The sequence below is a fragment of the Puma concolor genome, chromosome B3 (genome assembly GCF_028749965.1).
Source record: "Puma concolor isolate L17-30 chromosome B3, mPumCon1.1.hap2, whole genome shotgun sequence".
Lineage (NCBI taxonomy): Eukaryota > Metazoa > Chordata > Mammalia > Carnivora > Felidae > Puma > Puma concolor.
In genome coordinates, this window is record NC_141672.1 from 44,948,212 (window position 1) to 44,974,116 (window position 25,905).

The 25,905-nt window shown below is 41.0% G+C and overlaps 1 long non-coding RNA gene across 1 annotated transcript; it reads left to right on the forward strand.

The window, feature by feature from the left end:
• The first annotated feature begins 18,295 nt into the window (after positions 1 to 18,295).
• Positions 18,296 to 25,187, forward strand: LOC147579943 (uncharacterized). Its single transcript, XR_015252356.1, has 3 exons — positions 18,296 to 18,432; positions 21,072 to 21,129; positions 21,985 to 25,187. It is a non-coding gene; the product is annotated as an uncharacterized LOC147579943 (long non-coding RNA).
• Positions 25,188 to 25,905: the final 718 nt, after the last annotated feature.

The window sequence follows — 25,905 nt, forward strand, 5'->3', positions numbered from 1 at the left end:
TTCCCCTCTAACGGCACTTTTACTGGCTTCCCTTCATGTCATATTTGAATCTATCTCACTTTTATGCACACCTCCTAGCAAGAGGAGCAGTGATAACAAATTAAATAAATAAACCCACTCTAAATGGTTCTCCCTAGAAACCGTTATGAAGTGTCTGCATTTATGCAGAATTTCAGGTACTTTCCATGGAAGGCCCAGGAGCACAGATTTCTAGTCAGTGACAATCCACTGGGACACAAGTCTCAGGAGGCAGAAAGCAATCCCCAGTTATAGGTTATCAACTGGGAATGGGAGTAGCATTTGCTTTTGTAGGTTGATCTGGGTTTGAATATCAGCTTTACGACAACTAGACAGATGCCATCTTAGAGTGTCTGAGTCCTCATCTCCCAAATGAAGATAATACCAAGCAGGCCAATGTTGATTGGGAATTTGATCCAGATGCCCTCCTTTCTTTTTTTTAATTTTTTTACCTTTATTTATTTTTGAGACAGAGAGAGACAGAGCATGAACGGGGGAGGGTCAGAGAGAGGGAGTCTCAGAATCTGAAACAGGCTCCAGGCTCTGAGCTGTCAGCATAAAGCCCGACGCGGGGCTAGAACCCACAGACCGCGAGATCACGACCTGAGCTGAAGTCGGACACTTAACCGACCTAGCCACCCAGGCGCCCCCAGATGCCCTCCTTTCTAACTAGACCCTGATTTTGTTTAGGTAATTACATACCCAGGACCAGTTTCATGGATGTGTGACCTGTACAGGTGCAGAAGGCCTTATGCTCAGAAGGGCTCTGTGCTTGGCTTAATGCTCTGCTATCACCATCTTGAAATTTAAGGGTAGTTTGTGGTTTAGATGGCATATTTAATAATTTAATTTTGAACTTGTTAATTTGTAAATCTGATGAGACCGTGGAGCATGCACTTGAGTGGAGGAAATATAACATGATATGCCGCCTTATTCACATTTCTGTGGTAAATCCACAGAATCATTCCATGGGGTAATTCTTGCTTGTTGGTGGCCTGGTCTGGAGACCAGGTATGCCACTCAAATAAGACCAATGAGAAGCTTCCTAGAGACTTCTGGAAGAATTCAGTCTTCTGCTTCCAGAATTAATTCTGTTTCCATCTTTCTGTCAGAGTAAGGATGAAGCCAAGATACAGAGCAGGGCAAAGTCAATAGAATCACAGAAAAACAGAGAGCTCTAGACTGAGCAACCCAAACGTTGGCCCCCACTGTGGACTTCTAGAAATATGAACCAACCATTTTGCTGTGACTAAATCCCATTTAAGATGGCTTTTCTGTAACTTGATGCTGAAAGCATACCAGTAAATATCTGTTGACTGAGTAGACAGATGCTTTGAAAAACCAGGCATTGAAACACCAGGAGTCATGGCTGGCATTGGACTGACCAAGGAAAACATGGATCTCAAAGGAGGGTGAATCTGGTAGACAGGTGAAGAGCAGGAAAAGGCTGTCCTGGAAGGAAGGGGTACCGTGGTGTATGTAAAGACCTGAGGTAGACACACTCAAGGGGGTGGGGAGGGACAGGGAGAGTGGGGACCATGGAGCGACTGCCCTACATTTGAGAGGATCTGTGATTTTCTCAAGGTGGTGCAGTCATTTGCAGGTGGACCCTGTGCTAGCACATGACTCAGAAATGCCTGAGGTGGTGAAGAGATCTGTGACCATGATGTCACAGTAAGACCTTACGAGCTACTTCCTTATCATCTTATTCATGAAAAGGCACTTCACTGGAGTATTAATAGCTCCATTTTAGAGACTAACCACCTGGGTTTGAAACCTCACTAATGGTATATCGTGGGCAAGGGACTTTATCATTCTGTGCCAGATGAATGCATAGTGAAGGTATTAGCAGTATCTCCTTCACGCTTTGCTACGAGATTATGAGGCCATGTAGTGTTTGGCATTGACAAGTGTTCCATGGATGTTGGTTATTATTATTAACAGTCCTTTAATTGTCTTACATGGTTCCTTGCTGGGGAGATTTCTTCTGAGGACCATCAACCCACAGGCTCCTACCCACGCTCCTCGTCTTTCGATGTTTAGAGACCACCATCCGCAATTGCAAACCCCTCTTTCACCCTTTTGGCACCTTCTTCAGCGGCCTCTCAGCTGCAAGAGGAACACCTTCTGGGCCCCGAACTAAGTGTGCTTGTTTCCACTTTTCTGACATTGGGCTGGAGGAGGATGCTGCAGAGGTTCCTTGGACCAGATTCCACCACAGCCAGCCAACCTCTCTGGCTGTACCCAGCAGTCAGGAGAATGCCTTGAGTCCCAGCCCACTTAGAGTTTATAGAGGAAAACATAAAAGTCATATGAGAAATACTTACGTAGCTAATTTAACTTGATTTATAGGGATTTCTCAAGCAAGCAAACATGTATTTTCACTGTCTTCACCATATTGTAGTGCTGTCCCTGTTGGTAATCTGCTTCTGCAGGCCACATTTGGCCATATCTGGTGTTATCTTCACAGACCCCTGTACTCCTTAGCCACAGGATCAGCAAGGACCCTGTTACGTATGGCATCTTTCCTTTAGTTTATTTATTTATCAAGTACTTACTCAATGCCTATTACATGCTGGGTACAATTTGATGATCTGTCTTATACAGTTATCTGCATTCTATATATTATGTATGATATAACAATGCTACACAGAAATACTTTTATGTTTTCAAATAGAATCAAATTTCAGAGGGAATATGCCATTCAAACCACAACTACCCGGAAGAACTTACCTTCAAAACTTCAAGAATTGGTTAAAGCTCAGCAGATTTCTGGCCTCTGGATTAGTATCATCTTTCCAAGGTAGAGGTAGGAATGTGGTTCCACTCAGCACACAATTACCACTAATATTTACAGCTTGCCTTCTAAAAGTAAACAAATTAGGAGCAACCGGAGAACTCTAAGCCACCAAACCCCACACTTTCCATGAATCTTTCTTATCATGCTATGATAAAGGCAAATAAAAATTCTTGGATGTAGTTCAATGCTAGACGATGACTCTGCATCTGCAAAACACCTGACATATACAAAGTTTTAAAAATTATTTTAAAATGAATATGCAGAATAAAGCATGCTCTGTGTCTAGAGACAAAATCATATGTTATCAATTATTTGAAACACACAGCACACATAGCCAACAAACACACGTGGAACCCACCAGTGTTGTTGGTAGGATTATGGGGAGAGTGGAGAGATTGCTTGCAGCTGTTATGTTAATTAAGGAACAAAATGGCTCCATCTGCTACACCATCTCTCAATTGGGCTACCAGCCCTTTTCCTACTTGGCTCTAAGTTGTTATAGAGATAGGATGCTGATGCCTAGTCTTTGGCCCCAGTCAGTTCTCATGTGGAGTAGATGTTGGAGAGGAAGATCTGGCAGGCTGAGTCACAGGTTCCCACCTGGCTAATTCTCCATCACACTCAGGCTTGGGCTGGGGCTGTCAAGGGATTGTCTTCCCCCACATGGAATGGACTGAGATTGGGGGTAAGGATCTGTGAACCAGGCTGGACTGGACCCTATGGAAGCCATGCATCAATAAGAACGGATGGAGCTGAACAGAGATGCGGAGCTGGGTGGCATTCTGAGTTTCCTTTGCAGTTGTCTTGCTTTAATCATCCACATGACTTATGTGTAGCAGTGCTCCACACAGGATGCTCCACAGCCACCAATACAGTCAGCTTTGCTTGTATTTGTAAGCTTTGCTTGCAAGATCCTAGAATAGCAGAGTTTGGGGTAAATTTCTATTTGGTACCTTTCCAAGGGCCAAAATCAGAGACACACTGAATAAACACTTTCTAGTAACTGCCGAGACATAGATCATACAGACTGAATATATTTTATTTCTTCATGTATCCAATCTTCACCTATAAGCACATGATGCTTTGTTGCTTTCTCTATGGTCTCATGTTCCCTAATGGTAAAAATCATTCTGTCCATTGATACAAGTCAAAGATGAAGATGAACGTAAGAATAGGAAAAATTCTAAATGCATTATGTTCACTTCCATGATTAAATCATCAATGTGCTTCAAAAGTCTTTGATAAAATTAACAACCTGTTGTTTTTAAGCCAGTGAAAACCATATTATCCTCCTTTTGTTTTCCAACTACTCTTTTCTGGAGGTACAAAGGAGCAATGAGATGACAAGAAGTTAAACTTTAAGAGGAAAGAGTCATCAAGCACCTGCTGTGTTGTGGGTATATTCTCTATCTACAGAGTGAGCCATTACCCATAATACCTGCCCCCACCCCCCAGCACTCAAGGCCAAAAGAGTTATTTTTCGTTCTAGCCCTGGTGATGGGATGAATCCAAAATCACCTTCGTGCCACTTCCCCTTCATTCCACTTCCCCCCTCCACCATGACCACTGCTAGGGGATACAACAGTCTAATGTGGTATATTAGACCAAGTTCTGCCCCACCCAGGAATGAAGAGGAGAACTACCATAGACAGCTAAATGGTTTCTCTACAGAGGTATCAGAGCTCGGGGCAAAAAAGGGTCAAGAGACAGGGTCAATCGTATGAGAAGAGAAAGACCAAAGTCATAGCTTTGGAAGAGACATTCTTTCTCTGACATGAAATTACGCTACTGACTCTAAGGAAAAAGATGTTTCCCTGTTTACCCTTAGCTGTAGCTCCCTTGGGTGGTGAGACTTGTCTGGGATTGGAGTGCTTCAGTTCATAAATGTCTTGCACCTGTCTGTATCTTACCCCAGAGTTTACCACACCCAAGAAGAGGAAAATACCAACAAATACTGGTTGAAACACCAAGGCGTTACTCAAGTGGTGAGTCATAGGAAGGAGTTGAGGATCCTACTCCTTTTTGGAGGAGAGTTAGAGCTTCCTGGGGAAACGGACTAGGTCATCCAGGGGGTGTCAGGGAGGGAGGAGGTGCCTGGAGCCTGAGAGCAGAGAGGAATGGGAGAATCTGTCCCAGGAAAATATGAATCATGAGCATCTGTGTTTAGGTGGTTCTTCCCACTTGTGCCACAAGAGGAGAGCTGAGTTGCTGTTTTTGGTTGTTTCAACCTTCACTTCTCCCAGACTCTGATGCCCTTCTCGGAACTGCCTGCCCTTTCAGTAAAGAGCTTCTTCCACCAAGGCATCTTCATTCTCCAAGCCATTTGTGGGTAGAGGCACTGGGACAGATGCCAGTAGCTCTCGGGGGGCACTAGGGAAAAAAAAAACTTCAGAAGCTAAAGACAATGTGATGCAACTTCTCTGTTGCTTCGTTAACTAAGTGAAGATTCCTCTAATAGTGATTTTACAACCCAAGTTATGTTCACATTAACCTCCAAAGAAGATTGTAGTTCAAGAGGCTATGAAATTCTTCCTTCTAAATTTTTTTGAAACAAAAAACTTTTTAAAAACATCCAAGCTTAAAGGTCAGAGGGCATGTGGAACACTTGAATCAAGAACTCACATGTCCATCGACTGATGAATGGATAAAGAAGATGTGGTATACACACACACACACACACACACACACACACACACACACACACACACAATGGAATATCACTCAACCATAAAAAGAATGAAGTCTTGCCATTTGCAAGGACATGGGTGGAGCTAGAGTGTATTATGCTGAGTGAAATAAATCAGTCAAAGACAAATACCATGTGATTTCACTCATATGTGGAATTTAAGAAACACAGCAGATCAACATAGGGGAAGGGAAGGAAAAATAAGATAAAAACAGAGAGGGAGGCAAACCTTAAGGGACTCTTCAATACAGGCAACAAACTGAGGGTTGCTGAAGGGGAGGTGGATGGGGGGATGGGCTATATGGGTGATGGGCATTAAGGAGGGCACTTTTTGGGATGAGCACTGGGTGTCATATGTAAGAGATAAATCACTGGGTTCTATTCCTGAAACCAAGACTACACTCTATGTTAATTAACTTGATTGTAAATAATAATAATAATAATAATAATAATAAAAAGAGCTCACAGTAGAGAAAGTCAAGAGTGAGAAACCTAACTGTGAACAGAATTCATAAGCCCAACATGGTGAAGAGAGGAGAGGCTCAAGCTCATTTTACTGTAATCAGCATAAAAACGCAAACAATATAATGCTTGCAAAGTGCCCGGCACCTTTCTAAGTGCTTCCCATGCAGTAACTCCTTTGACAGGCAAATGTTTGCTAATTAAGAGCACACAGGCTAAAAGAGGTTTAAGCACTATCCCTAAAGTTTCCCTCAAAAGGCATATTAAAATTCCAATACTCTTCTTCCTTGGTAGAGTTCATTATTTACCAACCATTGATAGCATCCTTAGACAACAAGCAAGCAAATACCAGTGTGGCAAGGCCAAGTTTCCTAGATTTTCCTAATAATGAAATTCCCATCAGTATTGCAGCCTGAAACAGAAGCGAGGACCAGTCTTCTAGTGGTAAAGATTTGGGTTGAAATAAGACCCATTTGTCGGGACAACATAAATTGAAGCAGCGTATCTAAATAAGGGAACTATCTCTTAATCAAAACTAATTTGTCTACCGTTTTCTTTTTTACACTTCATGAATTAAAAAATGTGTTCTTACATAAAACACAGAAATCATTAATTAAAATCTCTACAATCAAATTAGGCTCTGTGGGTCCGGACCCTTTAACAGAGAATGTATAGGGGTTGCCATGGTAACTCATCGTGTTGTAATTCTGTACCTTCCTGGTCAAGAGCCTAGAAAGGAGAAGACAAACAATTTGAGGAGATATTTGAGGAGATACTAGCTTCAGAAATTGAGTTAATCTGTGACATAAGCCCTCTGTAATTTTGTTTGCCAGCTTTCCCCATGTGGAGGAAAAACAGTAAGAAGGCATGAACGATTTCATTTCAAAGCTCCCTAAAATTGCCAATTCCGTTCAAAGTTGATTCTCAGCAGAATAGGAAATGGGAGGAGAATGCAGGGAGATGAGGCTGTTGTAAAACGATGAGCTCGAAGGAGAAAGTGGCATCATTGCTTCTGAATGGCAGGAAGCAGGTGCCTCCCCCAGGGGAAGGATTCTGTCCAACCCTTAGATTTGAACCCACCCTCAGCTTACTGTTCCAAGCCATTTACCAACCTGGGACAACACAGAAGCAACTGGAACCAAACTCACAACCTGCAGGCATGCTTTCCCTTCCCAGTAGCTCTGTATGTTGAGGACTGGAAATCATCAGACACTGAGTACTGAACCCTTCCACAGCTGCTGAGCACAGAATGGAGCTGAGCACAGGATGGTCAGATGGCTGACCATCGGGTCTCATTTCCCCCCTTAATGAAGCTGGGCACAACTGATGAAAACGTTTTAGGCTTTTGGTGTAGTTCTTTGCTTTCTCCCTTACCTTATTCAAGCCATATTGAATCGGGATTCTCTGAGAGTCCCAATTTCTCTGTTTGAAATACCTATACGAAAACTGATGGATTATAAAATCCATCTACTGAGCGGGTATCTTGCCTAATGTGGTCAGAAAACGTTAACAAGAACCATAATAATCTTGAGGACATTATTACAGGCAGGGATTGAAATTATTTAGCTTTTAGAATTCCAGAAGGTGGGGCACCTGAGTGGCTCAGGTGGTTGTGTGTGCGACTCTTGATTTCGGCTCAGGTCACGGTCTCGTGGTTTGTGATTTCCAGCCCCGTGTTGGGCTCTGCCCCTCCACTGCTCATGCTCTCTCTCTCTCTTTCTCAAAAATAAATAAATAAACCAAAAAAAAAAAAAAGATTCCAAAATGCTATCAACCATGGGATCAATTGTGTGGCTATTGTCAACAGCGCTCTTCCTCTTGCACTGGAAGCAAATGCTAGAGGGGACAGGGCTCTGAGGCAAAGTCAGTTTCATTAGAATTGTCACAGGAGTGGGCACCAAAGAAGGGTTGTCTTCTTAGGCAATGTTAAGTGTGTCTAGAATGCCTTTACAGATAACACGTTGGCAAATAAAGAGCTTCTCAATCATCAAGACAATTCCTGTTTTTATTGGGGTTACACTGGAGACGATTTCATTTATTAGGAGTTGACTCACAAGAGGAATTTATTCAACTTCCCAACTTTGCATTGGGGAGTTATTTATGAAACAGCTAATGGGAGCCGGGAAGGGACCTCAGCGTGAGGTGAACTGGCTACATGTCAACCAAAGTCTACTTTGCTGCACAAACCAGCCGCCATGAGCTACTAAGCTACCGTGGTCATGAAAGCTGTGCCACTGTATAACTGTTATTTGTCAGCTGCTGCCTTGTGGCAGGGGAAGGGGAAGCCAGGCATCCCTTCTAGCAATAGATCCCTTTCCATCCTGGCCCATAACACTACCTCTAGTCCCCTCTGGTCACATTCACCAGAGTAATAACTGTGATTGACATTAGCTTGACAGAGAGAGTGGTGGTGGTTACTGTCAGAAGTTCAAAGAGAAAAACAAAGGAAAACCAATGAATCACTGAAGTAGTAATTAGTAAAAATTTATTGTGCACACACCATGGTGATTGGCTACTATATTGGAATTGTCTTCAACGAAAGGGACCTACTTAGTTAGTGGCTACTTCGTATCAATACTGAGGAATGATCTATGTTTCACTTATGATTTTCAGAGACATAAATAAAGAGTGACCCAGGTCAAGGGAGTTTCACTTGTCCGGCAAATTATGCTAAATTAAGCTTTACTTGTATGATTAAACTGGTTTAGTCTGCTCAGGGAATTTTCAGGTCTGGTCTCCATTTATTTTTGATTTAAGCATTACACAACACTGTGAATGTACTTAATAGCATGGAATTATACACTTAGAAATGGCTAAAATGCTAAACTTCATGTGATATATATTTTACCACAATAAAAAATGTATCAAGCTTTCTTTTAAAAAAGAGTGATATATATATATGATGAGTGATATATATCATATATATATGATATACATAATATATGGAGAGAGAGACATGGAATGACATTGGATATCCATATATATGGTTATATATGGAGACAGAGAGAATAAAGAATGAGTTGCAAAGTATGGTGGGAATTTCCTAAGCAGTCAAGAATGTGGTAAGCTGTGGTAGACATTTGTGGCGTTGGGCCTATTGTGAGAATACCTGTTCTACTTTGGAAGGATCTCAAGATGGAAGCTGAAGGGTGGAGTTGTTCCCTCAACTGTTCTCTGAAAGTTGGAGAATTAGGCCAACTGGAAAGCATCCCATAAAATGCTCATGCCCAAGACTCTAACTCTTAAGGGAGGGACCCAAAGATGCAGGTCCAGCCAGACAGGCCCTGGAAGTGAGTGGAGGCATGGCGAGTGACAAGGGAGCACTGCAGGGGCTGCACCCTCCACGAAACATGGACAGTTCTGAGGTCTTGTCTCCTCTGGTTCCTGCCCATTTTCCTGGTTTCCCAGCCCTTCTGTGAATTCTGCAATAAAATCCTTCTAGTAAATTCCTTTTCCACTTAAGTTACTTTGTTAACTTCTGAAGTTTGTCATATGAATGGTAATACAAAGAGAAAAGATTCCATTTCTTCCATATTGACAAGTAATACTTGAAGTAAAAGTCAAAATGGAAGTTAATTTGTTTTTTTAACCAAGTGAGCATTTCTTAAATTTTACCTCATTTCCACTTTACTGAGGTATAACTGACATATAAAATTATAAAATATTCAAAGTGTACATAATGGTACAGATGTATTCCCTGCGAAAGGATTCTCCCCATTGAGTTAATTAATGCATCCCCCGCCTCACATATTTATCTTTGGGTGTGAAAACATTTAACTCTCTTAGCAAATTTCAATGGTACAATACATTATTAACTATAGTTATCATGCTTTACATTAGAGCCTTAACCTTAGTCATTTTGTAGCTGAGTGCTTATACCCTTTTACCAACCTCTCCCTATTTCCTCCACCATCCCCCAGCACCTGACAACTAGTTTTCTACGAGTTTGGCTTTTTTTTTTTTTTTTTTTAGATTTCACATATAAATGATACCATGCAGTATTTATCTATCTCTGTCTGGCTTACTTCACTTAGTATAATGAGCCTTCACTTAGCGTAAAGCCCATCTATGTTTACAATGGCAGGATTTGCTTCTTTCTCACGGCTGAATAACATTGCCTTATATAATATATAATAAAAATACAAATAATATGAGTATTACTCTGTGAAGAATAGCATATCTTTACCCCTTCACCTGTTGGTGGACACTTTTTGTTGTCATATCTTGGCTGTTGTGAATAATGCTGGAATGAATGTAGAATGCAGATATTTTTTCGAGGTCTTGGTTTCAATTCTTTTGGATATATACCCAGAAATAGGCTTGCTGGATCATATGGTAGTTCTAGTTTTAATTTTCTGAGGAATCTCCATACTGTTTTACCTAGTTGCTGAACCAATGTACATTCCCACCAACAGTGTACAAAGGATCCCTTCTTTCCACATCTTCGTCAACACTTAGCTCTTGTCTTTTTGATAATAGCTCTTCTAACAGGTGTAAGGTGATATCTCATTGTAGGTTTGCTTTTTTTTAACTTTTAAATGTTTTTATTTAAATTCAAGTTGACATACAGTAATATTAGTTTCAGGTATACAATATAGCATCTAAACGATTCCATACATCACCTGGTGCTCATCACAGCAGGTGCACTCCTTAAACCGCATCACCTATTTAACCCATCACTCACCCACCTGTGAGTTAGGATTTTAAAATTACTTAGGTGATTGTGATACAGGTCGTCCTATGAATCCCAAATACTGGCTAAAATTGTAGAATACTTTCAAGGAAATTAAATTATATAATTTTAAGGACAAATAGTTAATAGATCAAAGGCATGATTTATTATCTCTTTTGCTTCAGAGGTGAGTATGATTTCTTAAAACATAAAAAGCATTAACCATGAGAGAAAAGACCAATAAATTCAATTACATTAAGGGGAAGAACTTTGATTCAACAAAAGTCACCATAAAGAGGATAAAAAGACAAATCACAAATCAGGAGATGTAATTTACAACATATGTAACTGACACAGAATTACTACCTGCAAATCAGTAAGATTTTATCAATAATTAATACCTACAAATCAATAATAAAAGGACAAACTGATGCAAAATGAACAAAAGGCTTGGATAGACATTTACAAAGAAATCCAAATGGCCAGGAAACATATAACAATGTACTCAATTTTATTGATCAAGAAAATGTGAGTTAAAACCACAAAGGTATGACATTACATATTCACTAAATTGGCAAAATTTAAAAGGCAGATCTACCAATATCAACTGTTGGAGTGGATATGGATCAATGGGAAATTATACCTTGCTGAGGAAGGTATAAATTGGTACAGCCATTTTCGAAATGATCTTTAGCCTTATATTGTAAACTTGAATATACTCCAGCAGTTTCCTAGGTATATTTTAGAGAAACTCTTGCATATAAATACCGTATACATGCAAGGATATTCATAGCAGTGTCAGCACTGTTACTTGTAATAGAAAATTATTGGAAACATCCAAATGTAGTTTTGATTTGCATTTCCCTGGTAAGTGATGTTGAGCATCGTTTCATGTACCTGTTGACTATTCACATGTCTTCTTTAATTTTTTTTTAATATTTATTTATTTGTGAGAGAGAGACAGAGTGTGAGTGGGGGAGGATCAGAGAGAGAGGGAGACACAGAATCCGAAGCAGGCTCCAGGCTCCGAGCTGTCAGCACAGAGCCTGATGCGGGGCTCGAACGCACAAACCGCGAGACCATGACCTGGGCTGAAGTCAGACACTTACCAACTGAGCCACCCAGGCGCCCCTCACATGTCTTCTTTAGAAAAATGTCTGTTCAGTTCCTCTGCCCATTTTTTAATCAGATTGTGTGGGTTTTTCTTTTGTTTTGTTGCCATTCAGTTGCATGCGTTATTTATATATTTTGGATAGTAACCCTTTATCAGATACCTGACTTGCAAATATTTTCTCCCACTGAGTAGGTTGCCTTTTTTATTGTGTTGATGGTTTCAAGTGAGAATTTTAGCTGAATTTGTAGCCACAAATCTTCCTCTGTTGTCACAAAACCACTCAACCCTGCTAATCTTCAGTCAAGCAGAGGCTCAAATGGTTAAGAAATAGTTTTCTTTCCCATCACAATACACAAATTCCCTGGGAAAATCAGAAGGACTGACTTCATGTGCTCTGGCTTTTTTGTTTTTTTGGGGTTTTTTTTTTGTTTTTAATTTTTTTTAACGTTTTATTTATTTTTGAGACAGAGAGAGACAGAGCATGAACGGGGGAAGGGCAGAGAGAGAGGGAGACACAGAATCGGAAACAGGCTCCAGGCTCCGAGCCATCAGCCCAGAGCCTGACGCGGGGCTCGAACTCACGGACCGCGAGATCGTGACCTGAGCTGAAGTCGGACGCTTAACCGACTGAACCACCCAGGTGCCCCAATGTTTTTTTTTTGTTTTTGTTTGTTGGTTTGCTTGTTTGGCTGCTTCAAAGGTTTCAGTACAAACTTCCAAAGAAGAGGCTGTATTTTCCCTAAAATCCTTAATGACCAGGATGTGCACAGTAGCCACATCACTTCAGCCAACCCTAGCTCTATTCTTGGAGTCAGGCAAATGAGCCTCAAACTGAGCAGGGCCAGGCTCCAAAGGCCAAACCACAGAGTCCAGTGCTGAGAAATGATCTTATTCCCTCTCCCAGGGCTCTGGAATGGTTTCTCTTCCAGCATATAGGTAGTTCTTCCTTTATCAGCCTTGCTACAAAAGAGAGTTCTAAGGAAACTGTGGCAACAGTGAGTATGAAAATGCACCAGCCATGGCACAGTGGCTCGGCCTGCTGGTTGACCCACGTGCTATTTCCACGAACTTGCCCTTCTTCGCCTCCTGTTCTTTGACCCTGGCAATTTGTCCAAATGGGTCAGAAATGGACTGTACATTGAAGTTTGTCTACACCTTAACTCTAGGACAAACTATGCTTTAAAAAAAATCTATGTAGTCTGTCAGGATGGTTTCAACCAGCCTCCCAGAAGGCTGTATCAAAACCATGTAGGGTGGTTTTTTTTTTCCCCTCCTAAACTATGGGTATTCACTGCTTCCTCTCCCAAACACACATTTGGATAAGCACCCCCACCCCCATTTGGATAAGCACCCATTCCTCATTGACATGACCAGGGCAAATGTGTGACAGGATTTCTTCAGGATGACCAGTTCCCAGGGCTGGGATGGGCATCCAGCACACCTGCCTCCATGCCCATGTGGTTTCTAGTGCCCTCAGCACACTGTGGGAGCCAGGTGATCAAGTCCCTCCTGGCTCTGTCACCTCACCATCCCCTAGTCAGTACCTGTATTTGAGGTGTTGTGACAAATGGGGAGAAAACGGGTGGGGACATGGGGAGTGATGCAAAGTGCTGCCTAAATGTAATTTGTTAACATGATGAGTAATAGTCTTATCTGACGTGAGTGCTAATGCTGCCACAGGACAGGGTCTGGAGAAGAAAGGAAGCTGTTAACCAGGGACAAGCAAATCACATCTTGCTTCGTTTGAAAAAAAAAACAACTTATATTTCTAGCTATAGGAAAGAGGAAAACAAATGACAATTAAGGACATGAGTGACTTCGAGATGAACCCGTTACTTCCTGAGAAGTTTGAAAATGCTCACTGAGGTAGAAATCCCCACAGCTTTGTGTAACAGTGGTGGCCATCTTTTTTCCAAGAGTTTGTGAGTACCAAGGATTTATATTTGATTTCCTTACTTTGTTTTCCTTCCGCCTGATTATTCTACTGGAAAAACTGTGTGGGTTATGGAGAGAAAGAGGAAAAAGACAATACCACTATGGAACAAGTTGTTACTAAGCGCAACCTGTGGTATGGAGTGAGTAGCCTTTAGGAAGATACAGAGTAACGTTTGACCAAAGTAAAAAAAGATTTCACTGACAAGCCCACTAGATTCTGTTAAGGGTTGGCCCTGTCTTTTGTTGACATATCACACTCTACTTTCAATGACAGTTTTATGGGCTTTTCAGAAATTAAAACAGCAATAAAAATAATTACATTAATGCCTCCACAGATGTGTTGGGGTTGTTTGATATTCTTGTAATATTTTAAGTCCTTTGCATAATCGGATTAAGCAACATGAACACACAACTCTAGAGCAAAAGGCCACTGTCATCCCAGGAAAGAGACCAGCATTAGCAAACAAATTAATTCCTGGGTAAACCAGAGAGAAAGGAGTAAGGCTTTGATCCAAGACTTAATATTTTCAAACCATCTCCCAGTTAAATTAAAGAGCTATCTCCTGAAGCAGATCAGTGGAAACCAGGCTCTACATTGCATCCCCCTCTACCGCTAAGTGTCCCATGGAAACAAACACATGCTCTTGAAGTTGCTGACCTGCCAAGTGAGAAAAAACACATTATGTGAGTGTGGGGAGAATTGGTGCTCCAATTTGAAACAGTTTGTCATTTTTCCCCCTTCATGACCTTGGGTAAATGACTTGAGCACCTTTGAGCAGGGTGCTGCCTTTCCCACACTATAAAAAATGGCTATTATGCCTATCAATCATGCAGAGGTGCCACAAGGCTTAATTTATTAGTTAATGTTTGTGTTACACTCTGCAGCTCTTAGATGGAAGGTGTTATAGAAATGCAAAGCAGCAATATATTATCTAAACATCTGCCTCCTCAAATAGCTCTCCAGAAAGTGTTCATGGCTGCAGCACAAATGATTCCTCCAAAAATGGATAATTTTGTCCAGGCCTTCCTTGGTCTGTAAATTGTTTCTCCCTCCTTCCGGTGCACAGAGTGTCTATGCAGAATACACTCGAGTAGCTGTGTTTTCCGTCTCCATAATGGCCCTGTGGGTGCTGCTCCCTTGCACCCGGGCACTGCAATTCCTTATAGGTCTCCTCGTTTCCTCCCCACAGCCGCTCTTTTTGTTCTTTACTCCAAAAAGCCATTATAATTAGGCATTTCTTTTTTCCTAATGTTAACTTCATTTGTTTATTTTCAGAGAGACAGCGTGAGCAGGAGAAGGGCAGAGGGAGAGGGAGAGAGAATCCCAAGCAGGTTCCATGCTGCTAGTGCAGAGCCATACATGGGGCTCAAACTCACAAAACTGTGAGATCATGACCTGGGCCAAAACCAAGAGTCTGATGCTGAACTGACTCAGCCACCCAGGCACCTGTAAGCATTTCTTTTGATGAGTAATTTTATATATGGGCATATTATATCTAACCCAAGGGCTTGGTGTTTTAAAATTTGGCAGTGAATGGGGCACCTGGGTGGCTCAGTCAGTTAAGCCTCCAACTCTTGATTTCAGCTCAGGTCATGATCTGACGGTTTGGGAGATTGAGGCCTGCATTGGCCCTGCACTGACAAGGCAGAGCCTGCTTGGGAATAATCTCTCTCTCTGCCCCTTCCCTGCCAGTGTTCTCTCTGTGTCTCTCAAAATAAATAAATAAACTTAAAAATAAAATAAAATAAAATAATAAAACTTGGCCATGAAACCAAGAGAAATCACTTAAAAGATTCTTGAAAATAAAAGAAGAAAATGCAAAAAAAAAAACAAAAAAAAAACAAACAAAAAAAACTAGTCCAAGCTTGAACATGTTTCGATGAGAATTAACAGCTACATTGCTAAAGATTATATTGGAGATTATTTCTGCTAATATTAATACTGTCCATAATTTTGTTAAACTCTGTACCCTACCCTAAAGCAAGTGGATATTTATTCCTATATAAATTCCATAGTTCCAAGTGTATGCTTGGATTTGGGTAACTCCTTTCCCAAACACAACTAGAGAAAGACAACAAATAATAAATGATCTCAACATACTGTATTCAAAGTTCTTCCTCTTCCCACATTTTTACTTCCATTTCAATTTTGAGAGTATTTTTTTCGTTGCATATTATTCCTCAACCCTATTGTTTATGGTTATAGGAATGTCTTCATATGTACCTGGGATTTGTTTTAATCAGGTTTCCTGAGATGACAGACATGGAGACAATGGACTTGGAAAGAGTTTGTTACTTACAAGGCCCAAGAGGAGGGGGCATGCAGTTCCATGCAGGGCCACCAGGGGAAGCACCGGGCAAGGCAGGAAGCAGAAAGAGCGACCAGAAAAGCGTGGCCCAGGGACTCTATTGTGGTTCCTGGCGGAAGGACTGGGTGAGGCAGGGTAGGCAAGTTTGAGCAAAGGCAGGCTCTGGGCTATAAGAGTGGTCTCCAGTTGCCTAGTACTTGGCCCTGGGGTGATTTGGGGCAGGGGAAATATGGGCTTGGTGTGTGAGGTTTCGATAAAGGAGGTAGATGGGAATATGGATTTTGGATTAGTTGGTTGGTGTGTGAAAGGTGTGCTCACAGGCAAGTTGTTTGCTACCCCAGCTCTGGAAGGGCAGTCTCTCCCCATGTTCATGTGGTCCCCAAGATGTCAAACATCATAAAATATAAAAAATAAAAAAACATGATTAACACAGGGAGATCTTGCCTGGCATCTTCCAAGAAAATCTTTAAGAATTTGGCCATACAAGTCTCTCACCTTTTATTTGGTGATAAAACATACGCTTTATACACAGAAAAGTTGTGGAAATAATCATGAAAACAGCTACCATTGATGAGTACTTACTATATCTAGCAACTGGTGAAACACTATATGTACTATGTCATTTGAAGTATTGAACTCTAAGAATGCCAACATGAAAAAGAAAAGTTTAAGTTACCCTTTTGTCCTTATTTATCTGTTGTTTCATGGTAAAGCACCTCAAGGTAGGGTTTACAAGAGGTTGACCCAGAGGGCTTTGAAAGAGATAAATCAGCATGTTCTTCCTTCTTAACAGAGATGAGTCAGCCTGTCAACACTCATTTGTGGTGTTGTAAAGCTGCTCACTTAAGTGCATAACCTGCCATGCATGGTGTTGACTGGCTGTTTGAATTAACTCTAGCATTACTTGGAAGCTCAGCTCTGACACATGGCTCCAATTGAAAGTCTCTCCATCTGTAATGTCCTCAGTTTGTGGGTAAGGGTTCTTAACCTGGCATAAAACAGGCAGTTATCACCCGGCATAGGTACCATCACTGCCCAAACCATACCCTTAGCCAGTATTGTTTTGTCTGAGCAAGAATGCAACCTCAAAATCTCTGTCAACACAATTCTCTAGGAATTCACAACCAAGTTTTAGAATTTAGGTTTTAGAGTTGTAGACTGAAAGGTAGTCAATAAATTAGTTTATTGACTACAGAAAATCAGAGACATAGTCTAATATTTCTATATTTACAATGAATCTTTGCCTCACAAAACGGGCAATGTAGGTTCCTGCTAACCCAGAAAGCTAGGTTAACCCTAAAGTGACCGGTTCTAGGCTGAGCCAATCACAGTCCTTGCTGGGTCTCTTCTGCTGGGGTGTCAAATGAGATTGTTTCTACTGGAGATGCTGGGTCAGGAGGGTATAAGGAAGGAGCTCGTGGTGGAAGACATCATGTGAGCTCAGCCAAGAGATGGAGAGAGAGACGGACAGAGACAGAGACCTTGGGTCCAAGCAAGATGGACCACTTCCTAGGCATGCATGAGAGCCAACAATTTATTTTTCTGTCCCCGTAGGCTAGTTTAAAGTTGAACTTGTAACCAACAGACTTCTAACAGAAGAACGTTTTAAAAAATATATCAAAGGTATATTTTTACTCTATAGAGCTATTTTCTAAAGTTCCAACAGTTGGACACATGCTTAATACTGAGGAGATACATGATTCATATAAGGGGATAATATTTACTGAGCTTACCATGTGCTAGGTATTGTTCTAGGCACTTAGCATGTAGTGAATCATTTCATTCTCATAAAATCATTGGAGGTGGGTATTACTAGCATTATTATACAGATGCAGAAACCCGCACACGGAACACTTGTCCAAGGTCACAGAGCCTATATTTGAATCGGGCAGAGTCTGTGCTCTTAGCCACTAAGCCAGTACTTACAGCCTGGTTCTCTCCTCTCAATGGGAAAGTCTTTCATAATTACGTCTAATAACAAAAGAGAACAGGCACAGTATCCTTTCTCCTTTCCATGCCTCATAGGCCTCCCTGGACCCTGAGTGCTGTTCTAACTTCCAAAGATGAGCAGGAGAGTCTGGTCTCCCTTTGCAGGGGAGCTGACGGCTCTGACGCCATCGTTGGCTCGCCATCTTCTTCACGCCTGCGCAGTGACCTCCCTCGGAGCTACGTGTTCCAGGCCCTAAGAGGTTAACGTAAGCCCTGATCACAATGAGAGAAGGCTTGTTCTGATCTTCCCTAAAGTGGCGCACAGAAGGGCCCACTGTAGATAACTAGTAGAGATCCTCTGGAGCACAGATGGTGCCACTTTAAATAACTATGCTGTGACCTCACCACTGTGCCCCTCCCTCTATAAAAGCTGGGGGTAAGGCCCTGGCAGGGTGGAGAGTCGTCGTGCGGTCTGTGGATTGTTTGCCTGCTGGATTCTTCTTGTCAGTAAGTTACCCTGGACGAAACTAAACACTGTGGAGCGGCTTGTGTCGTTTTGGTCTTAAAGTGCCTTCTTAGCCTGGAGGTTCATTACTGACCCTCGTGTACCTTCTAAAACCTTTGCTATGAGAATCGCTGCCCTTTAGATTTGGGAAGAACATTTCGGAAGAAATTCTACCCATAAGCCTCAGCCTAAACAGGCATACCCATCCTTTCATAAGTACGTAAGGGTCTTGAAAAATGTTGTTAAACCAGTGATGAAAACGCACAGGTGAACCTTGGCAGTATGCAATAGAGGTAAATATATCCAAGAAAGCCAAATGTTATGAGAAAGGTTATTCCTACTGCTCAGGGACTGGCATTGAAGGCAGGAAAATCTGTGCGTAGCAGGGTGCAGTCACTGGGCTTACATTTTCGTTGATTGCAGGGAAGATTCCTCTCCAAGTTCAAGTTCTCGCTGCCCTCTGTCCCAGGCCCCAGTAGAATTGTCCAATCCGCTTTTGGCACTTAGTTACTTGATTACCTGCTGAAATCCTGCAATTGCTACAGCTGTTGCTATTTTCGCTCCTAGAATTTATGAGCAGGGGAGCATCTCCCTCGCATCTGCTTTGGCTGTTGCTTTTGATATGAGCGGTAGCGCTGACGGGGAGGGCATGCAGCCCCAAGAGCTCTGGGGGGGGGGTGCTGAGGACCGCTAAGAGAAAGAGCAACTCTTAACTTTGGAATTAGAATAGTAGCAACATTAAGTATACACATCTTTTTCCCTGAGGAATGCCAAGTATTTTTCAAGAGCATGAACATTAAAATAGTGGCACGGTTTGTATGTAACATCTAGATGCTCTGCAGTGGGGTGACAAGAGGTTTGCTTTTCAAATGGAGGGGCAATGTACAGAGAGAGTACAATTATCTTTAAAGGAACTTGTTAGCTCAGGGGGATCTTCTTTTCAGATGGTTCATAGGTAACAGGGGAGACAGAGGGCTGGGAGAGAGGGATGCAGGGAGAAAATAAGGTGGTACTATTTTCTATAAGCATTTCTGCACACTTTTCTTAATGGGCACTGACCTACACTCTGGTTTCCTCAAGGTCGAAGATAAAATTGATTTTTAGCCAAGGAGCAAGCCCGCCAGACACCTTTATGAGTCCTCAATTCTATGTGGGCTCGGATTTGGAGAAGGCTGTTCTCCTGCTTCCCTGGGCATTGTCTGGCCTCGGGAAACGGCCAATTGCAAAGAAAGTTCACTAAGGATAATAAGCTATTTTCCATAAAGTCAGGTACTTGGGATTAGTTGGGGCCACCGGCTCTTTATGCACAAGTGCCTAGAGTTACTGACTAGCGAACCTCAGAGCAAAACTGAGCGTCTGTCCTGCCTGAGCAGCAGAGCCCGGACCGTCTCTCCATTTCCATGTACAACACCGTCTTCAGAAGACGCGGGGAGAGGATGCATCCCCCAGGATAAATTCTAGTCAATTCCAAGTGAGTCTCAAGTCCCATTAAAATAAAGTTGAATTAACAAATCACTGCCGTATGGCACATTTAAAGTAGAATCGTTGAACGCCATGAGTTCGTGTTTTTGTGAAGAAAGATCATTTGAAAGTAAAAGAAGAGGGGGAAAAAGAACAATTTTGGTACATGGTTGTCAAAGCTTGAGGAACGTTAACTTTTTGAGCAGAGGACAATTTTTTTTAGGGACCTACAATAGAAATTAGATAAACAAAAGCTGCGTGGTTGAACCCCGCTCTTATTCGGTGGCCTCAAATACAGGCTTGGGACTCTTGCCCCTACGCAGGATCCTGCAACAGACTAATGCCCTCACCAAGAATAACTAGAAAGGCCATAAAGTGAAATGAAACGTAAGATACAATTTAAAAATTCTGTTAAAAGGCATAAGAGGGCAGCTGATGCCCACCCGCAACTAGGCAGGTCTATACTTAGATTTATAGGATCACAGAGAGGTGAGCTATTGATTTCCAGGTTCCTTTTTACCCTGAGACATTTGCAGATTGGGGAGCTAGAGTCAGAGCCTGAGAGTCTCGTCTTGGCATGGAAGACGGTAGAGAAACCAGTCTTGACAGTCTTCTAGGGTTTGAAAGACCAAGTTAGTAGAGGGTAGTAAATCACTAGCCACGAGCATGAGGATGCTAGAATCCATTAGCATGTTCCATGGAAGGAATGGAGAACAGTGATGAATTCTGTAAGAAGGCGAAGTAGAGGTCAGATAAGAGCGCTTCCACTGAAAGAGTTATTTAGGATGAGGAACACTTTTCTTTAGCAAAGGTTAAGTGTTCCAGAGTATTTACACGTGATACTTAACTGTTATACAAGTTAAGCTACCTTAAAGTATTGGTTTAAATTTTATTATAAAGAATGAATTATATATATATATATATTTATATTTATATATATATCACCAGTGCATGTAGATATATAGTAATATATACATAGTTAAATATTTAATTTGTTTTCAATTAACATACTTAACATAAATGATATTTCTACCATGTTCAGTCTCTTTGAAGTTGAAAGCTTTCCTTCACTGTCTTCATGCGTCACTTTTGGAGGAAAAGAAAGGGTTTGATGGACAGAATCTGATTCTGTTTGGGTTATCAGAAGCTCTAAACTAATGGATTGCAAATTGCCTTGTAGGATGTGGCATGTTAGGCCATTGGTGAAATGCAAGCTCCTGGGAAATCAAGCTGATGCTGTGAGTATAATGTACACAGGATACCAACAACTTTCATTCTCCATGAGTACAATTGTTGCTGTTTCCTTTTAAATTCAGGTTTGCAACAAGAATGTAGCTCAGGTCTATCGCTTGGTGCCTGCCTACACTTATATATTATGCAAGACATAATGCTACGAGTGGTTTTGTATTTATTAGGCAATTTTTGTCTGACACATTTATAAGAATGGCTCTCATTGTTAGATATTGTTAGTGATTTAACTTGGAGAACATTTTCTGTTCTCTTTCAAGCTTCTGGTTTGGATTAAAGAGTATTAAGATGGAAGTTGAGCTATGAATCAGGTTTTTTTTTTTTTTTTCCCCAATGAAGCAGAAAGATTGATAAGGCTGATAGGACTATAACTGTTTTCCATAATCCTAGATTTTATCATTTTTTCTCATTTGAGTAATTTTACCCATTTAAGCTTTTTAAACTTATGCCACTAAAATATTGCTTTTACCCACTTACGTATTAGGAATCTGAATGAGAAGTCATCTGATTTTTTGAAAGTGTTCTACACTATCTACACTTTGAAAGCCATTGGCTGGGGCGCCTGGGTGGCGCAGTCGGTTAAGCGTCCGACTTCAGGTCACGATCTTGCAGTCCGTGAGTTCGAGCCCCGCGTCGGGCTCTGGGCTGATGGCTCAGAGCCTGGAGCCTGTTTCCGATTCTGTGTCTCCCTCTCTCTCTGCCCCTCGCCCATTCATGCTCTGTCTCTCTCTGTCCCAAAAATAAATAAACGTTGAAAAAAAAAATTAAAAAAAAAAAAAAAAAGAAAGCCATTGGTTTAGTCCAATTTTTAATTTTTTTTAACGTTTTATTTATTTTTGAGACAGGGAGAGACAGAGCATGAACAGGGGAGGGTCAGAGAAAGAGGGAGACACAGAATCCGAAACAGGCTCCAGGCTCCCAGCTGTCAGCACAGAGCCCGACGCGGGGCTTGAACTCACGGACCGCGAGATCATGACCTGAGCCGAAGTCGGCCGCTTAACCGACTGAGCCACCCAGGCTAGTACAATTTTTTTTTTTTAAAGTTTTGATTGTCATGAGAACACTTTATGTGAGATCTGTCCTCTTAACGAATTTAAGTATATATTATTGTTGACCATACTTAAAATGTTGTACAGCCCTCTAGAGCTTTTTACTTGAGTCTGGTTGACCCACAATGTTACGTTAGTGTCAGGTGTACACCACAGTGATTCAACAAGTTTATGCATCAGGCTATGCTCACAGCAAGTGTAGCTACCATCTGTCCCCACATATCGCTATTACAGTATCACGGACTGTATTCCCTATGCTGTGCCTTTTGTTCCCATGATTTATTCATTCCGCACATGGAAGCCTGAAACTCCCACTCTCTTTACCCATTTTGCCCAAATCTCTATCCCTTTGCCCGCTGGCAGCCATCAGTTTGTTCTCTGTATTTATAGGTCTGATTCTAACTTTTTGTTGATTTTGTTTAGATTCCACTTATGGGTGAAATCACATGGTATTTGTCTTTCTCAGTCTGACTTATTTCACTTAGCTTAATACCCTCTAGGTCCTTCCATGGTGCCTCAAATGGCATAATCTCACCTCACCTTTTAAATGGCTACATATTATCTACCCACCCCGCCCCCCCGACCCCTGTGTGTATGTGTATGCATGTATGTGTACCACATCTTATCCATTCATACATTGATGGACATTTGGGTTGGCTATCATGAATAATGCTGCAGTAAACATAAGGGTGCATATAAATTTTTGAATTAGTGTTTTTTTTCCTTTGGGTTAATATCCAGTAGTGGAATTGGATCATATGATATTGTATTCAATTTTTTGAGGAACCTCCATATTGCTTTCCACAGTGGTTATACCAACTTATATTCTCACCAACAATGCAAAAGGGTACCTTCCCCCCCACCCCCCACATCCTTGCCAACACTGGTTATTTCTTTTTTTTTCCCCATTCTAATAGATGTGAGGGATGTCTCCTTGTGGTTTTGATTTGCATTTCCCTGATGATGAGTGATGTTGAACATCATGAAGTGTCTGTTGGCCATCTGTAGGTCTTATTTGGAAAAATGCTCACTTCCTCTGCCCATTTTTTCATTGGATGGTTTTTGTTTTTGTTTTTTATTTTGGTGGTGTTGTATAGTTCCTTATATATTTTAGATATTAACCCCTTATCAGATATATCATTTGCAAATATCTTCTATTCTGTAGGTTATCTTTTTGTTTTGTTGATGGTTTCGTTCTCTGTGCAAAAGCTTTGTAGTGCCAATAGTTTGCTTTTTGCTTGTTACCTTTGCCTTAGGAGACTTACGTAGGAGAAAAATGTCTTTACGGCTGATGTCAGAGCAATTATTGCCTGTGTTCTAAGACTTTAATGATGTCAGGTCTTTAATCTGTTTAGAGTCTCTTTTTGTGTAGGTGTTAAAAGGTGGTAGAGCTTATTTATCTATTCATCATATTTAACAAAAATATCATGCCTGTTGGTTAATAACCCCACCCCCATATCTGCCTCCCTCCTTATCCCTTAGTAACCACCATTCCAATCTTTGATTTTATAAATTTGACTAGTTTTGATACTTCATATAAGTGGAATCATGTAGTGTTTGTCTTTCTGGATCAAGCTTATTTCACAGCATAATGTCCTCAAGGTCTGTCCATGTTGTCACATATTATAGCATTTCCTTCTGTTTTAAGGCTAAATATTATTTTGTATACATATGCCACATTATCTATTCATCTGTCAGGGGACATTTGGGTTGTTTCCACATCTTAGCTATTGAGAATAGTGCTGCAATAAATGGGAGTGCTAATATCCATTCAAGATTCCGATTTCACTTCTTTGGGATGTAAACCTAGAAGAGGGATTGCTGGGTCATATAGTAGTTCTATTTTTAATTTTTTGAGGAACTTTCTGTTTTCCATCTGTGCCATTTTGCATTCCCACCAACAGTGTGCAAAGGTTCTCATTTCTCTACATCCTTGCTGACACCTCTGTTTTTTTTTTTTGTTTTTGTTTTGTTTCGATAATAGTCATTCTGACAGGTGTGACATGATATCTCACTGTGTTTTTAAGTTTGCAAATTCTAGTTAACATGCGGTATAATATTAGTTTCAGGTGTACAATATGGTGATTCAGCGCTTCCATACAACAGCTGGTGGTCATCACAACAAGTGCACTCCTTAATCCCCATCACCTGTTTCACCCATCTCCCCACCCACCTCCCTTCTGGCAACCATCTGTTTGTTCTCTATAGTTAAGAGTCTGTTTCTTGGTTTGCCTCCCTCTCTTTTCCCCTTTGTTGGTTTTGTTTGTTAAATTCCATATGAGCGGAGTCATATGGGATTTGTCTTTCTCTGACTAATTTCACTTAGCACAATACTCTCTAGCTTCATCCATGTCATTGCAAACAGCAAGATTTCATTCTTTTTTATGGCTGAGTAATATTCCATCACATATATACCACATCTTTATACATTTATCAGTCAGTGGACACTTGGGCTGTTCCTATTTCCATAATTTGGCTGTTATAGATAATGCTGCTATAGACATCAGGGTGAATGTATCCCTTTGAATGAATCCCTTTGTATCCCCCTTTGAATTAGTATTTTTGTATTTTGAGGGTAAATACCTAGTAGTGGAATTACTGGGTCATAGGATAGTTCTATTTTTAACTTTTTGAGGAACCTCCATACTGTTTTCCACAGTAGCTGAACCAGTTTGCATTCCCACCAATAGTGGAAGAGGGTTCCTCTTTCTCCACATCCTTGCCAACACCTGTTGTTTCTTGTGTTGTTGATTTTAGCCATTCTGGCAAGTGTGAGGTGATATCTCATTGTGGTTTTGATTTGTATTTCCCTGATGATTGTGGGGATTTTTTTTGTTTGGTTTTTTAATGTTTATTTTGAGAGTGAGAGTGCACGTGCATGGATAAGGGGCAGGGAGAGAGGAGAGAGAATCCCAGGCAGGCTTCACCCACTTTCAGCACAGAGCCCAAAGTGGGCTCAATCCCACAAACCATGAGATCATCACCTGAGCCAAAATGAAGTGTGGCATGCTTAACCAACTGAGCCACTCAGGTGCCCCTGATTGTGGTTTTGGTTAGCATTTTTTTGATTAGTGATGAACATTTTTTCATATACCTGTTGGCCATGTGTATGTCATCTTTGGAGAAATGTCTGTTCAAGCTCCTCAAGTCTTCAACCCATTTTAAAATTAGGTTATTAGTTTTTTCTCATGGAGTTGTATGATCAAATATATGGTTTGCAAATATTCTCTCATTCTATAGGTTTCTTCTTCATTCCATCATTTCCTTTGCTGTGCAGAAGCTTTTCAATTTGAGTTCCACTTGTCTATTTGTTGCCTGTGCTTTGGGGGTCCTACCTATAAAATCATTATCAAAACCAATATCATGAAGTTTATTCCCTATGGTTGCTTCTGAAAATCTTTACAGTTTCAGGTCTTTCATTTAAGTCTTTAACCAGTTTGAGTTGATTTTTGTGTGTATAGAGTAAGTTACAGGTCCAACTTCACTCTTTTACATGTAAAATGGTCCAGTTTTCCCAACACCAAGTAGTTGAAAAGACTATCTTTTCCCTATTGTGTTTTCTTAAACCCTTGCTGAAATACCTTGATCATGTATATATGGATTTATTTCTGGGCTCTCTTATGTTCCATTGGTTTATATGTCTTTTTTTATTTTAAATGATTTTTTTAACGTTTGTTTATTTTTGAGACAGAGAGAGACAGAGCATGAATGGGGGAG